Source organism: Eubalaena glacialis, chromosome 7, assembly GCF_028564815.1.
Source record: "Eubalaena glacialis isolate mEubGla1 chromosome 7, mEubGla1.1.hap2.+ XY, whole genome shotgun sequence".
Lineage (NCBI taxonomy): Eukaryota > Metazoa > Chordata > Mammalia > Artiodactyla > Balaenidae > Eubalaena > Eubalaena glacialis.
The window spans coordinates 26900107-26915945 of record NC_083722.1 but is presented as its reverse complement, the minus strand read 5'-3'; the positions used below and the strand labels follow the sequence as shown (position 1 = coordinate 26915945).

Genomic DNA, 15839 nt, shown 5'->3' with positions numbered 1-15839 from the left:
TTTTTTAATTGAGAGAAAATGGCTTAAGAGTTTTCATCAAGAGATCACAAAAAATGTCTTTACCTAACAATAATTCTTAAAATCATTCAACTTTTATCTTCAATCTTATACAGAAAAGAGGAACATAATCAATGAATATCTAAATTTTCTAGACTAAATTCAGTTAACAAAAGACACTAGTAAGGAATTCTATAATAAAGGGGTTTTATAGTTACACAGTAGAAGAATTTAAAATAAAGAAAATGTAAAAGTAATGAATAGTGACTTCATGAGTTTATCTAGTTCCATTTTTTAAATTTTACCGTTATTCATGGCTTTAAATTTTTTTGAAATAAAATAGAATAAAGCTGAGATTCTGCTGCAGTTCCAAATTTCATCACAGAATAAATTGTTTCCATTTACATGAAAATTCTCATACTGTAAAATATACACGTGAAACAAAAATGATGAATATTTCAGTTTAATAAGTAGTAGGAAAGCTATATACACATAATGTGGGCTACTAATATTTCCTTAATGAAATTTCCACATTGACTTTTATTCCTTTTATTATTAACAATACATATGTATTTAATATGGCATTTTCATATGCATATCTGCTAAGTACTTAATGTAGTTATATACCATGTCAAATGTTCACCCATAATCAGAGAAAAAATTAGATCTGGCTTATAGTACCAGCTTACTTCTCAACCCATAGTTGTGACTAGTTGGGGTTCTTAACACCTCAATGGGGTGTTATTATTTATTAGCCTTGGAAACAGAAGTATAACTACAGTGCATATTATTTTCCAGGATTTTGGGTGTCTTCAGAGCCTTAAATGGACAGCACCCATCATTTAACTTAACCAGCCATTAGGACATAAGTGAACTAATGGACTGGTCATGTTTAGAGTAATTATTTATTACCATATTTAATAGACATTGTTAACATACCTACTTTTGCCTTGTATATAAGGTACTCAACACTTTTTAAATAAATGAGTAAATGAATGTGTGTGTGTTCTTTGTCCAAAATGGGCCAAAGGACTTTTTACTTTTGATTTTTTTTTTTTCTTTGATACCCATTGCTTCAATCTGGCTGGCTTCTTCCATGGTAATTTATGGATAACACATTTTTTAATGAATAGGGAAATATTTCCACTCTATCACATTAGTTGCAACTAGATGCATTTAATATAAAACAATAAAAACAACTAGGTGAGTATCAGAATTTCAACAAAAGTAAAGTTATAATTGTTATCAGTATCATAGTTTATAGTTAAGGAAGGTAGGTCACCAAAATCTGATTTTCAGTGTTACAGTCAATAATAAAGCAATGAAAAAGCTTTCCAGATTAACTATCACTGGCCAAGACAATTTGTCCAAACCTCTCATGCTTACTCAAAATTAATATACTTAAGCTTATGAAAAATTGAGTCAAAAACTCCTATAAAAAGAAATGTTCATTTTAAGGCTGTTTCAATAACCAATTTAAATGCCACTTCTATGGCTGTTTCGCTGGAGTTACCATTTGACTTAAGTTTGGTGGTTCTCGAAAAATAAAGGAAAACTCTGAATTATTCTATATTTTCTTCTCTGGTAAGATCAGAGTACTGGGAAGATGCCTAGTCTATTCTCCTGCACCCTTCTTTTCAGATGCTTTAAAAATGGGTAATTCTTTCTGGCTTTGAAGTTCCTTTTTCCTTTCCCTTCTTTGAGGGTGTGTTTTCTTCACTGTCCAAGACAGAACATGACCCTCTAGCACCTATGAGCGTCCTGACCCTAGTGTGACAGTGATAAGAATTTGACCTTTTGTCACCTGGCGCTTTTAAAGTAAATGTGTCAATGAATTAGCCTTGTTAAAATGAGTAAAACAATATAATTTCATTACCCTATATTTTCTTCCTTTTGGGCTCCTTTGGAGGCATTTTTGACCAGTGCAATTTTATAAATGTATCAGCATCCTTTACACAGTGAATATGCCATCTCCCTACAAAGGCCAAGTCAATATATGAGAGGTGGCCTGACATAGTGACTAAGAGCATAGACTCTAAAGGCAAATAACCTGGGTTCAAATCATGGATCTTTCGTTTGCTTCTGTGTAGCCTTGGACAAATTGCTGAACCTCTCTGGGTCTCCATTTCCCCATCTGTAAAATAAGGATAATAATCGTTACCTACTCACAGAACTACTGTCAGAATCAAAGAGTTAATATATATAAATTGCTAAGAGCAGAATAGGGGCGTGGTTAGTGCCACGTGAGTGTTAGCTATTGTCACTAATACTTAGACTTGGGACAAACCATATTTTTTTATCTAGATATCAGTTTCTCCTCAGTTTATTGAATCCTTCCTATATGTCAGGCTCTGTCTTAGAGACTGAAGATAAAGCGAGGAATAAAGCATTTTTCTTATGAGTTTCTCGCAGTCTCCTATGAAGATCCCAGCCATTATAATATGGTAAGTGCCATGATGTAAATGTGCACAAGTTATCCCAACACAAACCAGACCCAGGTCCTGGGAACTGAGGGGAGGAGAGGGGAGGGGGAGAAATCAAAGGAGGGGTTGTAAAGGTGGAAGGGAAGGGAAAGGTGGAAACCAGGAAGAGGAGACTTTACAGTTCTGGGTGAATTAAAAATATTTGGGGCAGGATGCGATTTTGAAAACTAACCTGTGCCATTTGTATTTCTGGTTATCCCTATACCTCCGCTCCATTTTCGAGGGCACCTAACATTTTGTCCATACTGCCTCAGGGAAGGAACGTGACCCGAGGGAATGCAGGCAACAAAGGAATTGAACTTTTATACAAGTTTTCAGTTTCAAAATCCTAGGCCTTAAGGAGGACTTGAGGTTTAAAAGTATATCAGTCCAGACCTTTTTCCTTCCTCCCCACAGACACACACACACACACACACACGCACACATACGGAGACACAGACACAGACACATTGGAGCCCATAAACAGTTCCCAGTTTGGTGAAAGAAGGAGAGGATTAAAGAAGAATTGAAGAAAGGGTAGCTATTGTTGCCTCTCTCTGAGAAGGGGCCACATCCTGGGGGTGCGTTTGGTGATAGAGGGAACCATGTCTTCACCCCAGAGGAAGGTCCAGGGAGGAAGACCACCCAGCATCATGCAGAAGCAGAGGTGCTGTCTATGTGGGGTGTGTCTAGGCAGATGGTTCTCAGACAACCTCACAGGGTTTCTCCAAAGGAGATTCTCTCAACATGGCCTGGAGAGACCAGGATGATGTGTGTGGGAGCAGAAAACAAAGAAGCAGCTATTCCTGCAACCCATAGAGATGCAACAACAAAATGGATATTTCAGGCACACCCAGAAGCAACCCAGGTAGCGGGCAAGCAATGCAGGTTGGACCCACGTACACACAGGAGGAACATGACACACATGTCAATCAAAGACCAGATGGGATATTCAGATGTACCACTTGGAGTCCAGTCAGGAGAACAAAAACCTTTTTAGGGATTTCAAAGAGAGAGGATTTAATAAAGATAACCGGTGAAACAGGTGTTAGAAAGTTGAAAGAGCAGAAAATGAGACACTGAATCACCCAAATACTAGTAATTTGAGAAAGTAGTGACCACCCTATAGATGAGAGAACACAAGGAAAGAGGTGAGGTTACCTGAATCTGGGAGCTTGGAAGTGGGCATCCCCCTCGCCATAGTTGTTGCTTGAATGTCTGAGATTAATGCCGGTGGTACCTCTGAGGGGGTAGAGTTTGGCTAATGCTGGGATTGCAAAGAAGCTGGAGGCTAGAGACATAACCTTCCTATTCTGCTGGAGGGATGGAGACAGGAATCGGAAATACGTGGAGCATCTTTCTGTCTCCTCTTCCTTCGAATTCCGACCAGTATCTCCCATTGTCAGAACCTAATTAGAAGCTTGCTGGCAAAGGGTTATGAGACAGATAGTTTCAGAAAGGCAATACAGAAAGGTGGGCATCTCTGCAGCTGCCAGCATCCACAGATGGCGATCCAGGCCACATGGTCCCCCACACAGTTTGGTGGTACATAAACCCTCTCCATCCAGTTCTGGGACACAGATGCAAACCAAAAGGACCCTGAATGGACTGAGATAAAATTTCTGCCACGCTTAAAATGAAGGCTCAAATATATATAAAATCAAGTGACATTTCTCATATATCCAAATTGACACAAAGGCATTCATACCTACTACTTTTAAAAACTGTATTTCAGCTACTTCCCATGTGCATCGCAGAGGATTCAAAAGGACCAAGACACTTAAGAAAATTTGAAATAACCCCCCATAAAAGGCAGAAAAAAATAAAAATAAATAAACATGGAATATGGACATGTGAGTGAGTTATTCCCAGTTAAAGTCTAATGTAAGTTTTCAAAGCTATTTTTCTTTAACATTGTATTGCCCTAATTATTTCTTTCATGTCAAGAGCTATTTGGAGAAAGAGCACTAAGATGATATTTAAGTTTGTGTTTAGTCTTCCTTCCAAGTTCAATCATGATGTTGTTGTAGTCAATAAAAGCTAACTGTATGCGTAAATATTAGTATCATTTATCTTCCTACCACACCCATTCTCCCTGGGCAATATCGTCTTGTATAATTTCAACTATCATGTCTTTTCTTATGGCAAAGACCAATAGCCATCTGATGAAAGTCCATTGGACATTTGTCCTGGGTGTTTACCTATTCCGAGGGTTGGCAAACTTTCTCTGTAAAGGGCCAGATAGTAAATATTCTAGGCTACACAGGCCATATGATCTCTGTTGCAACTACTCTGCCATCGTAGCATGAAAGTAGCCATAGACAATATGTAAGCAAATGGCCATGACTGTTCCAATAAATCTTTATTTACAAAAATAGGCATTGGGATGGATTGGTGCATGCATTCCTGTAGTTTGCTAACCTCTAACCTAGATTAAATTTCTCAGCATTTCTTGCTGTTTGTAGCTATATGATTAAGTTCTCTCCATTGGAGGAATAGAAGTGATATTTGCCATGTCCAGATTTTACCAATAAAAAGCAGCCCTGCACTTACTTTCCTTCATGTTATGTCCTCTTCTTCCTGCTGCATGAGATGACAATGAGGCCCTAGGGCAAGAATTCTCAACCTTGGCTCTACTGGGCCTTCATTGTGAGGGGCTGTCCTGTGTGTTGTAGGATGTTTAACAGATCCTTGGCCTCTATGTACTAGATGCCAGTAACATCTCTCCTAATTGTGACAATCAAAATTGTCTCCAGACATTGTTACATGTCTCCAGGGGGAGAAAATCACTCCTAGCTAAGAACCACTGTCTTAGAGATGCCAGAAACACAAGATGGAAAGTACCCGGATCCCTGAATGACCATATGGAAGAGAAGTGCACATTACTCCAAGCTAAACTTCTACTACATTAAACCACTGAAATTGGAGGTGGGCGTGGAGGGCAGGAGGGTCTATTTGTTAGCCTGCCCTAACACAGTACTGATGAATTCCAAATCCATATCTCCACTGGTTTTCCGGCCTCTGGGCTTGCTCTTTTTTATTCCATTCTCCACACCGCAGAGAATCATTCTGAAAAGCAAATCTGATTTGCACATCGCAAATAAAACACTTCATGGCTTACTGTTGCCCTTACAATAAAGTCAAACTCTTCTAGAAGATTTACAACATCCTTCTGACCTAGCGTTTGCACTCTTCTCCAGCCTCCTCCAGCTTTATCTAGTATCTCTGTTTCCCCCATCACATTCCCTCCTCCCCCCAGCCACACACACACTCCATGGTCCAGCCACATAAGCCTTTTTAAAATTCCTGAAACTCTCCATGATCTAAGATTTAGTTTATTAGTCCTCTTAGCTTGAAACATTATGTTCTACCTAACCTCCTTCACAAGCCAGCTCTTGTTTATCTTTGGGATATCAACTTTGAATTCACTAATTTGATGCAACTTTTATGAGTTTTCTATTGCTACATAACATTTTGCCACAAACTTAGTGGCTTAAAACAGCATCCATTTATTTGCGCACATTTCTATAGATCACAAGACAGCCAGGCTTAACTGGATTCTCCGCTTAGACTCTCAGAAGGCTGAATTCAAGAAAGCAGCCAGGCTGGGAAGAATCTACTTCCAAGCTCATTCAGATGGTTGGCCAAATTCATTTTCTTGTGGTTGTAGTATACTAAGGTCCCCATCTCTTTGCTGGCTGTCATCCAGGGGTCACTCAGAGCTCCCAGGGTCTGCTCTCAGGTCTTTATCACATGCCTCCCTCCATGTTCAAAGCCAGTGACAGCACATCAAATCACAAGTATCTCTCTGACTTTTCCTTCTGCTACCAGCTGGAGAAAACTGCTTTCAAAGGGCTCACATGATTAGATTATGCCCACCCAGGTGATCTTCCTTTTGATTAACTCAGCATCAACTGATTAGTGGCATTAATTACTTCTGCAAAATTCCTTGATCACCCGAGTTAATATGCTTATGAATGTGATATCACATTATATTCAGAGTCCCCGGGGATTAGGGTGGGAAATCATGGGAGTTCATCTTTAGAACTGGTCCTACCACAGAGGCCTTTTCTGATTCCCTAAACCAAGTTGCTTTTCTCTCCTTTGTGCCCTCATACCATCATTTATCCCTATCATGTCACTTATTAAAGACTTTTTAATAATAATTTGCTCAATTATCTTTCCTATCAGACAGATAATCCCCAGTTTCCATAACTGTAAAATGAGGATAATTATAGCATTCACATCGTTAGGTTGTTATAAGGATTAAATGAAAATTTCAATAACTGAGCCTGAGACATAGTAAGGGCCCAAATGATGTTAGCTGTTAATATTATTGCAAATATTAGAATTGTTAGTATTAAAAATCATTAGGTTTTGAAGCGGGAATCCATGTATCTTGCCTATTATTGTACTCTCAGCAATTAGCCCAGCGCCTACCCGGCATATGACTGGTAAGACACAAATGATGGGCAAATGAGGCAAATTCAAGGACTTGTCCAAGGTCTATAGAGAAAATATGTAAGGTTCTTTCTAAGAAAAGAGACAATCGTAAATTACCTGGAGCCCCAGAAGTGTTTTCAGATTCACAGTGCCAGAAAGAAAAGTGATAAGTGCAAAATATCTCCTGCATTAACACAGAAAGTCATTGTCATATTCACTCTCCAATGTATAAACCCTGTAAGCATGTTGCTAAAACCAAGATTTTGAATAAAAGAGCAATGCAAAATAAAACTGACAACTTATTGTCTCATGGACAGCAAAGCATTCTTGGTACAAAGTATCACATCCTCAAACAGCACTGAAATGGGTATAAATGCTTATTGTTCCTCATTATCCTAATTATCTATTTAAAGCCTATTTACTAGCAGTTAAGATGTTTTCTTTTTTCTGGGGTAATGGAGAGGGTATGGAGAAGCTGCATTTCCTTTCTGGCTTCCTAAATGTTTTCTCTAATTAGTTAACTTCCATTTTACAGTGGAAGATAAGTTCTGTTTTCTTAATGAATGACAGAATTCCACTGAAAATTATAGTCTTTTATCCTAGAGGATATAAAGCTATTATAAAGACTTTGAGACAGAAGACTGTTATAATGGTTTTATTGAAAGGGTTTTGGAGAAGGTTGCCTGTGACTGTCTTAGAACAGTATTATGCTCAGAGCATACTGCATATAAGCTTTCCCTCTAATGCCTGGCTACCCAGTATGAAAGCATGTATTCAATTGTTACATGGACATATAACTCCTAGAACAAATAACAGTAACTTTGGGAATTCCACATTTCTTTACAAATTGGTCAAGCTAAAATTCTAATTATCAGCAACAGATCATACTGAATAACAAAGACTTTCTTGAACCCAGAAATTTTTCTTATAAAATCCTCTCACAGTCATTATCAGAATGGAAACTAATCAAATTTATTCATCTATTTATTCATTCAACAAATATTTATTGAGAACTTAGTATATGCAGGTCACTATGCTAAACATTTAATAGAAGATTCTGAATAAGTTCAGCCCTAGAACTTTAAATCTTATTCAACTTTTTGTTTTCATTCGTCTTGTTCCTTTAAGATTCATATTAATTTCTAGTCCTAGACCTGAGAGATTAATGCTCATTTCCTGGCTATAAAGCAATTCTTATTATGTACTTATTTTTTAGTAAGTCCTTGACTAGAAATACCGTATTTTATTTTATGCATTAATTCATGTATACCTCTAGATTCTTCAAAAATAAGATTTAATACAGATTTCAGAAACTTAAACAAATAATAACATACTACATTTTAGGAACAGCGAGAAATACAAAGGCAAATTAATGATAAAGGTATAAAATAGAGTCAGAAATAAGGCTAAAACGAAATAGAGTTATGAGTATTTACAATACTACAGGTAAGTAACAAATTTAACTCTGACCTTTCTCTAATAGCAAAATGGAAATTGAGCATTTATTCAATTCACTGTATTTGTGCCTAAGACTAAGCCAAAACAATTGGTCAGCAGAAATACAACTATTTCTGAAACTTAGATTAAGGGAGGAAAAACGTTGTTCAAAAGAATCCTTGGGGGCTTCCCTGGTGGCGCAGCGGTTGGGAGTCCGCCTGCCAATGCAGGGGACACGGGTTCGTGCCCCGGTCCGGGAGGATCCCACATGCCGCGGAGCGGCTGGGCCCGTGAGCCACAACTACTGAGCCTGCGCGTCTGGAGCCTGTGCTCCGCAGCAAAAGAGGCGGCGATAATGAGAGGCCCGCGCACCGCGATGAAGAGTGGCCCCCGCTTGCCACGACTAGAGAAAGCCCTTGCACAGAAACGAAGACCCAACACAGCCATAAATAGATAAATAAATAAATAAATTTATTTAAAAAAAAAAGAAAAAGAAAAAGAAAATATGGAATAAACTTGAACCAGAATCAAGACTGGGGGGGGGGGTGTATCTTTAAAAAAAAAAAAAAAAAAAAGAATCCTTGGAAAAAGAACTACGAATGACATTCTTTCAGCAGATTAGAGTTTCTCAGCCTCGGCACCTTTGAAATGAATTAACAAATAGACAAATTGTGTAAAGTGTGATTATGAAGACAAAATGACAAAGATTTAATTTAGACAAGAAGAGATAAGGCAAACCCCAGGAATGGAAAAGAATATGACCTGAAGGATGATGGTATTTACCCAGTCCAAAGCAGGAGGGGAGGGCATTCCTGGTGGAGGAACTGCGTGTGCTGAGACCCCAAGGAGGGACAGAGCTTGGCATCTGTAGGAGCTGTCAGAGGTCAGTGTGGCTGCCATGGGGTGAATTAGGAGCAGGTGAGCCAGGGGTGGGAGTGGGGATGAGACTGCAGGAATGTTCCAGACCTGCAGTCCAACTGAAGATCCTGTGTTTCATTATAAAGTGCAATAGAGAGCCAGTGAGGGTTTTTAATCCAGAAAGTGATGAAACCAATCGGGGTTTTCAGTCCTCAAAGCCTCTTACTATCTGCCCTTTAGAACTCTTATCTCCTTCTTTCTTTTTAGGGCTCCTTTCCCTTTGGAAACAGGTGAGTGATTTTGGGAGCTTGGAAATAAGTGTTTTAAAATCTTATTATTGATAGAAAAGCAGGTGCATGTCCGTAAGATCAGGTGGAAAAGGAGTGTTGGCAAGATCCCAGGGGGGAGGCGCTAGTATCTGCCCAGCCCCCTAACCCTCAGAAACAGGTGTGAGCATGATAATCTTCATTTTCAAAAACCAGGGATGCTGAAGCCCTCAGTGAAGACACCCAAATAAAGATCACGTCAGAGCCACTTTCTTTGACGTCGAGGTTTCGAATTCCCTGGAAGGAGCTTGCTGATAGTGGATCTGGCAGTCAATTGATATTTGGGTATTTGCCACGTCATGTTTTGTCTTTAGTATATGGCTTCCTTAGGAAGTGAACTTGACATTTTATATGTATTCCAAGCATTTTTGTAAAGTATAGTCAAGTGTGTTTCTGTTTTGTTTTTAATTGAGATATGATTGACAAATAGCATTATATTGCTCTCTTCCGGTTATCGCAGCGCGAGACACCATGAGCAGCAAAATCTCCGGCGACACCGTCTACGAGGTAGTGTGGGAAGTGCTGCAGGGGAACCAGCTCGAGCGCTGGAAGTTTTTGGAGGCGGTGTAGCTTCAGATCTGCCTGAAGAACTATGACCCTCAGAAGGTCAAATGCCTCTCAGGCACCGTCTGGCTTAAATCCACTCCCGCCCCAAGTTCTCCGTATGTGTTCTGGGGGACCAGCAACGTAGTGATGTGACCAAGGCTGTGCATATTCCGCATATGGACATCGAGGCACTGAAGAAACTCAACAAGGATAAGCAACTGGTCAAGAAGCTGGCCAAGAAGGATGATGCCTTTTTGTCTTCAGAGTCTCTGATCAAGCAGATCCCACGAATCCTGGGCCCAGGCCTGAACAAGGCCGGCAAGTTCCCTTCCTTGCTGGTCCACAATGAGAACATGGTGGCCAAAGTTGATGAAGTGAAGTCCACAATCAAGTTCCATGTGAAGAAGGTGCTGTGTCTGGCAGTGGCTGTTGGCCACCTGAAGATGACACACGATGAGCTTGTGTTCAACATCCACTTAGCTGTCAACTTCCTGGTGTCATTGCTCAAGGAAAACTGGCAGAATGTCCGGGCTTTGTACATTAAGAGGACCATGGGCAAGCCCCAGTGCCTGTACTAAGGCACAGCTTAATAAACCATACTCCCACCATTAAAAACAAAAACCAAAGAACATTATCTTGGTTTCAGGTGTACAATATAATGATTGGATATTCGTATGTATTGTGAAATGAGCACCACAATAAACCTAGTTAACATCCATCACCATCTACAGTCAAGTGTTTTGAACATGTCTGTGAACTGAACTTAATTTTCCATGTAAACAAGGTTGACAATTTCCTTGCAGAGAGGTGAAAAGAACAGTATTGGAGACTAAACATGTGTTAAATAAAAACTAATCTGGGGGCTTCCCTGGTGGCGCAGTGGTTAAGAATCCGTTTGCCAATGCAGGGGATAAGGGTTCAAGCCCTGGTCTGGGAAGATCCCACATGCCGCGGAGCAACTAAGCCCGTGCGCCACAACTACTGATCCTGCGCTCTGGAGCCCGTGAGTCACAACTACTGAGCCCATGTGCCACAACTACTGAAGCTCGTGTGCCTAGAGCACATGCTCTGCAACAAGAGAAGCCACTGCCATAAGAAGACCGTGCACCGCAACGAAGAGTAGCCCCCGCACGCCGCAACTAGAGAAAGACCACGCAGCTACAGAGACCCAGCACAGCCAAAAATAAATAAATAAAATAAATAAATTTACAAAAAAAAAAAAAAAAAACTAATCTGGGCTTAGTTAAGGAGACGCTTCATTCAAAGGGGTCATTCAAAAGGGTCAGGAAGGGAAGGGGGCCTCTTGCAGTAGGGAGAACCCCCCAACTGGAAGATCTGCCGGATCTCAACGGTCCAGCAGGAAAGGATTTTTCTTTAATACAGGATGGGGAGTAAACAAGGCTAGAAGGAATCTGGTGTGGGGAAATAAGTGGAGTGGCAGGACAGTTAATCCAGGAATGTCTTTCCTTTGGGTCAGCTGATTCTCAGAAGAGTGGTTAAGGAAGGCTTGTACACTGGCTCAGAATGAGAGTAACTCAGAGTTCAAGGGCTTGGGGGAAGGAGACCAGCTTCACTCTAGTTTGATCAAGTCAGGTATTTTGTTCAGATTAGTCAGTGGGTACAAACTGTTCAACCCATCATTTATGAGACAAGGAATGAGAATGTGGAGGGTGTGTGTCTGGCATTGCCAAAGGTCAGCGAGGAGACATCTGGCTCTTATCTAAGTCATATGGGGAAGAATGTTTCTTGGCAGTAAGGCATTTCCCTGAACATAGAAGAGTGGGAGGATTTCTTAACCATTGCTGTTTCCTAAGAACACAGGGCTCCCGTAAAGTTTAACATTGTCACATGAATGAGATTGTTCCCAAAACTGATGCACAAAATAAGCAAAAAACACTGGGACTAGCCTAAAGAACTCCAGTTCATGCTGTGTTAATTTTTAAAACTATGAATGTTCCTGTAATATCAAGGAATATAAATATTGATGACATTAGTATAAAAATGCCCACCTTACCTTCTTTAGAGATAAAATGGGAAAAAGCCACTCCTATTTAAATAGGTAAGAGTCATCTAGATTTAGCATACAATTGTTTATTTAAAAAAAAGAGGACAGAGACTTGGGGTAAAATCAGTATGTGAAGTTGAATGTTGCTTTGGATTGATCAATGGTTTTAAACAAAATGAATCTTTCAAGTGTAAGGTTTTTTCCAAAAAAAAAAATCCTACGCCTACCTAATTAAGCCATTGGTCCTGTCTTCTTTGGTATTTTAAAGTACTTTTATCCATGCAACCCCCCAAAATGGCTGTTTTGTATGTTTGACAAGTGTATCATTTCTCATTTTTAAAATTCATAATAATTATCGCATAAGAAATGAAATATATGTTGTATGAAAATATTGTAACATTAAATTTCAAATTAACTAGAGTTCTAGAATTAAAAGTAATAATTAAAATATTATTTATATGATTAAAAACCACTTAGAGGCACTGGCAGAGTAAAGTAGCCATCAAAAAGGATGCCCAATTTAAATATCTTATTAAAAGTTTGGCCAGAAAATTCTCTGTGGCAATTCCTTAATAGCTACCACATTGACAATTTTTAAAAATTGAAGTATAGTTGATTTACAGTGTGTTAATTACTGCTGTACAGCAAAGTGATTCAGTTATACATATATACATTCTTTTTCATATTCTTTTCCATTATGGTTTAATCACAGGATATTGAATACAGTTCCCTGTGCTATACACTAGGACCTTGTTGTTTACCCATTCTATATATACCAGTTTGCATCTGCTAACCCCAAACTCTGAATACATCCCTCTCCTACCCCCCACCCCCTTGGCAACCACCAGTCTATTCTCTCTGACAATTTTACTAACTAATTTTATTTTAATTTTTTTTTTAAACTAATGAACTGTAAGCACAGCAGCAATCTTTTTTTTTTTTTTTTTTTAATTTATTTTTGGCTGTGTTGGGTTTTCGTTTCTGTGCGAGGGCTTTCTCTAGTTGCGGCGAGCGGGGGCCACTCTTCATCGCGGTGCGCGGGCCTCTCACTATCGCGGCCTCTCTTGTTGCGGAGCACAGGCTCCAGACGCGCAGGCTCAGTAGTTGTGGCCCACGGGCCCAGTTGCTCCGCGGCATGTGGGATCTTCCCAGACCAGGGCTCGAACCCGTGTCCCCTGCATTGGCAGGCAGATTCTCAACCACTGCACCACCAGGGAAGCCCCACTAACTAATTTTTGAGGTGAAATTTATTTCTGGGTATATTTTATCCTACCTTGTTCTTATCTTTTTATATAAACACATAAATGCCACATAAACAGAAAATGCTGCCTTGAAGTTCGCTAAAATGTGTAACAAACTTCCAGCAATCATAAAAGGGAGTATATAAAACCCCAAACCTCCCAGCCCCTCAGAACATGTCTGTAGGCGGGACTAAACTCTGCAGATCTAATGTACGGAGGCCAGCTAGTCACAAAAGCTCACCTGTACAGACCCACTAAGGATAGGTCTAGATATACTGTTTCTAATAAAAGGAACAGAGGAACTTCAGTCTTATTTTGACCATGTAATAATATTGTGGCCCAGGTTTTAAGTTGACTAAAACAAAGACAAATCTGTTGGAAAACTGTTCTCCATGAGTCTCCTGTGTTTCTCTCTTTTGCACTGACTACTCTGGTCTGAACTAGCTCTTCGAGGTTGTTTGTATTGTAAACGTTCGTGGGAGATAAAACAGTGTCTCCCTCTGGGGCAGGGGATAATCATGCTTCTGTTTACTGCCCTTTATAAATGATGTGTTCCGTAAGCTCAGGTTTCCTCTCTTGTAACACAACTCACTGCATGTACAGGTATCCATGGACCCTCTTCACATTGACCTGTAGGAACTGGTACAAATGCTTACATTCTAGTTCCTGCTATTACCATGAGTAATAAAGTCCTTTGTCTCTGACCCAGAAGTCTCGTGTCTTCTGCCAGCTTATATGAAATCAAGCCAAGCTAACTTGTTGGCTTGCAAGTACGGTAAAATCTCAGACTCTACACAGTACTTGACAAAACCATTCTCTGGGAAATTTTCTTCTAATTTATTCCTTCAAATGAACTTCCATGTGTGGGAAAATTTAATGTTTTTTTCACTGATGTAAGTGTTCACTCAAATATTGATGAATAAATGAAATGCAAAGTAATGTTTGGAAAATACACATTTGATACAGGGTCCTTACAAAAAACTGTTTCTGCCATCCCCAAAATAAGAATTCACAAAGTAGAAAACGGCACCCAATACCAAAGTGCATCCAGAAAATATTTCTTAAAACTTTAAGCAATTCTATTGAAGTGAATATTAGTTTTCCACTACTCTGTGGCAAAGTCCGAATACCTTGACTAGGCATAGGGACCATTCAGTTCTTTTGCTCTGTCAACCTCTCCAATTCCACCACCCACCACACTCACTCAGAGATCCTGGGAAGATCCTGAACATTTTCAACAATCTGAAAGAGCAAGTCATACCATCTAGATCCTGCACATGCTGGGACACTCTCCATCCACCACCTTCCCCTTTACCTCTCACACCTGTGAATCCTTTGGGTCTTCATTTACTTATTATATCCTTTGGGAAGCATTCTCTGATGTCCCTCACCACCACCAAAACTACCACCCAAATCAGGGTTCAATGCGATCAGAGCATACGCTTCTCCCATCCACTCCATATTGTATTACTCTGATTACTTTTTTCATAGCACTTACCACTCACTCTTTGAAAGTATGTTATTTATTTGTTTAGTGATTTGTTTCATGTCCCATGGGAGTGGGGTACCTGACACAGAGTAGGTCGTTGATACATGTTAGTCAAGTAAATAAACAAAGGCTAAACACAGGGGCAACACTATAATTCTTGATTAGATTTATCTATTCACTTGTGAGCTCTAATGAGCTGTAAAGTCCACGAGAGAGCAGGGTCTTCATCTGTCTTATTCCTACACTGCCTAGGACAGCAGGAAAAGTTGTTGAAAATGTTGCATCAAACAACTCAGACAAACTCTCAGGTAAGAGCAGCTAATTAAAGAATTTGGAGTTGGAATGAACTATACGTGTAATACAATTCAGTCTCTTAGTCCTAAAAATAAGAATGAGTACAGTATTTGAGGTGATACAGACTTTAAATCTTATCAAGAACAGCTACTAAGAACTGTGTTACTTCGTGACTTTGCTCAGCAAATCTTCCCATCTCTTCTATGGTGGCCCATCCTCCTTTCCTCCACATTGTTTCCCCAAATTCTAGTTTCACCTTCATCATGGCTAAGAAGCAGCTGAGTGTCTCCAGCACCAGGAGACCTCAAGGAGCTGTGATCTGGGGGAACAGTTCCATTTTCTTAACTCCTTGCACTTTGTCTTCCTAATTGAAACTTGGCACCGACAGTGATCACCGCAGTGGAAGAAAGGATGAGGGCGGTGGGGATATTTGTGGATGGTGGAGATGCGTACATGCAGGTGACAGGGAATGAAAATATGATCAAACAGGCAGTGAGATCAAAAAACTGAGGGAACTTCCTGCATATCTTCACACACTTACAGGAGTGGCATAAATACACAAGGTTTAGGATAAAATCATCTATAGAAGCGGGGCTCTGGAAGAGGATCTCTGCCCCCAAAACTTTTTTAAAGTTATTTTTAAATGTTTTTTGAATAACTAGTAAACAAACAAGTAATTATAGGGCACAGGTTTACCTGACAACTAAATATTTTAGGAACTATAAGGCACAGATTTACCTT

At 39.7% G+C, this 15839-nt stretch overlaps 1 pseudogene; it reads left to right on the top strand.

The window, feature by feature from the left end:
- Positions 1-9994: 9994 nt before the first annotated feature.
- On the top strand, positions 9995-10668 carry LOC133094423 (large ribosomal subunit protein uL1-like; annotated as a pseudogene).
- The last annotated feature ends 5171 nt before the right edge of the window (positions 10669-15839 follow it).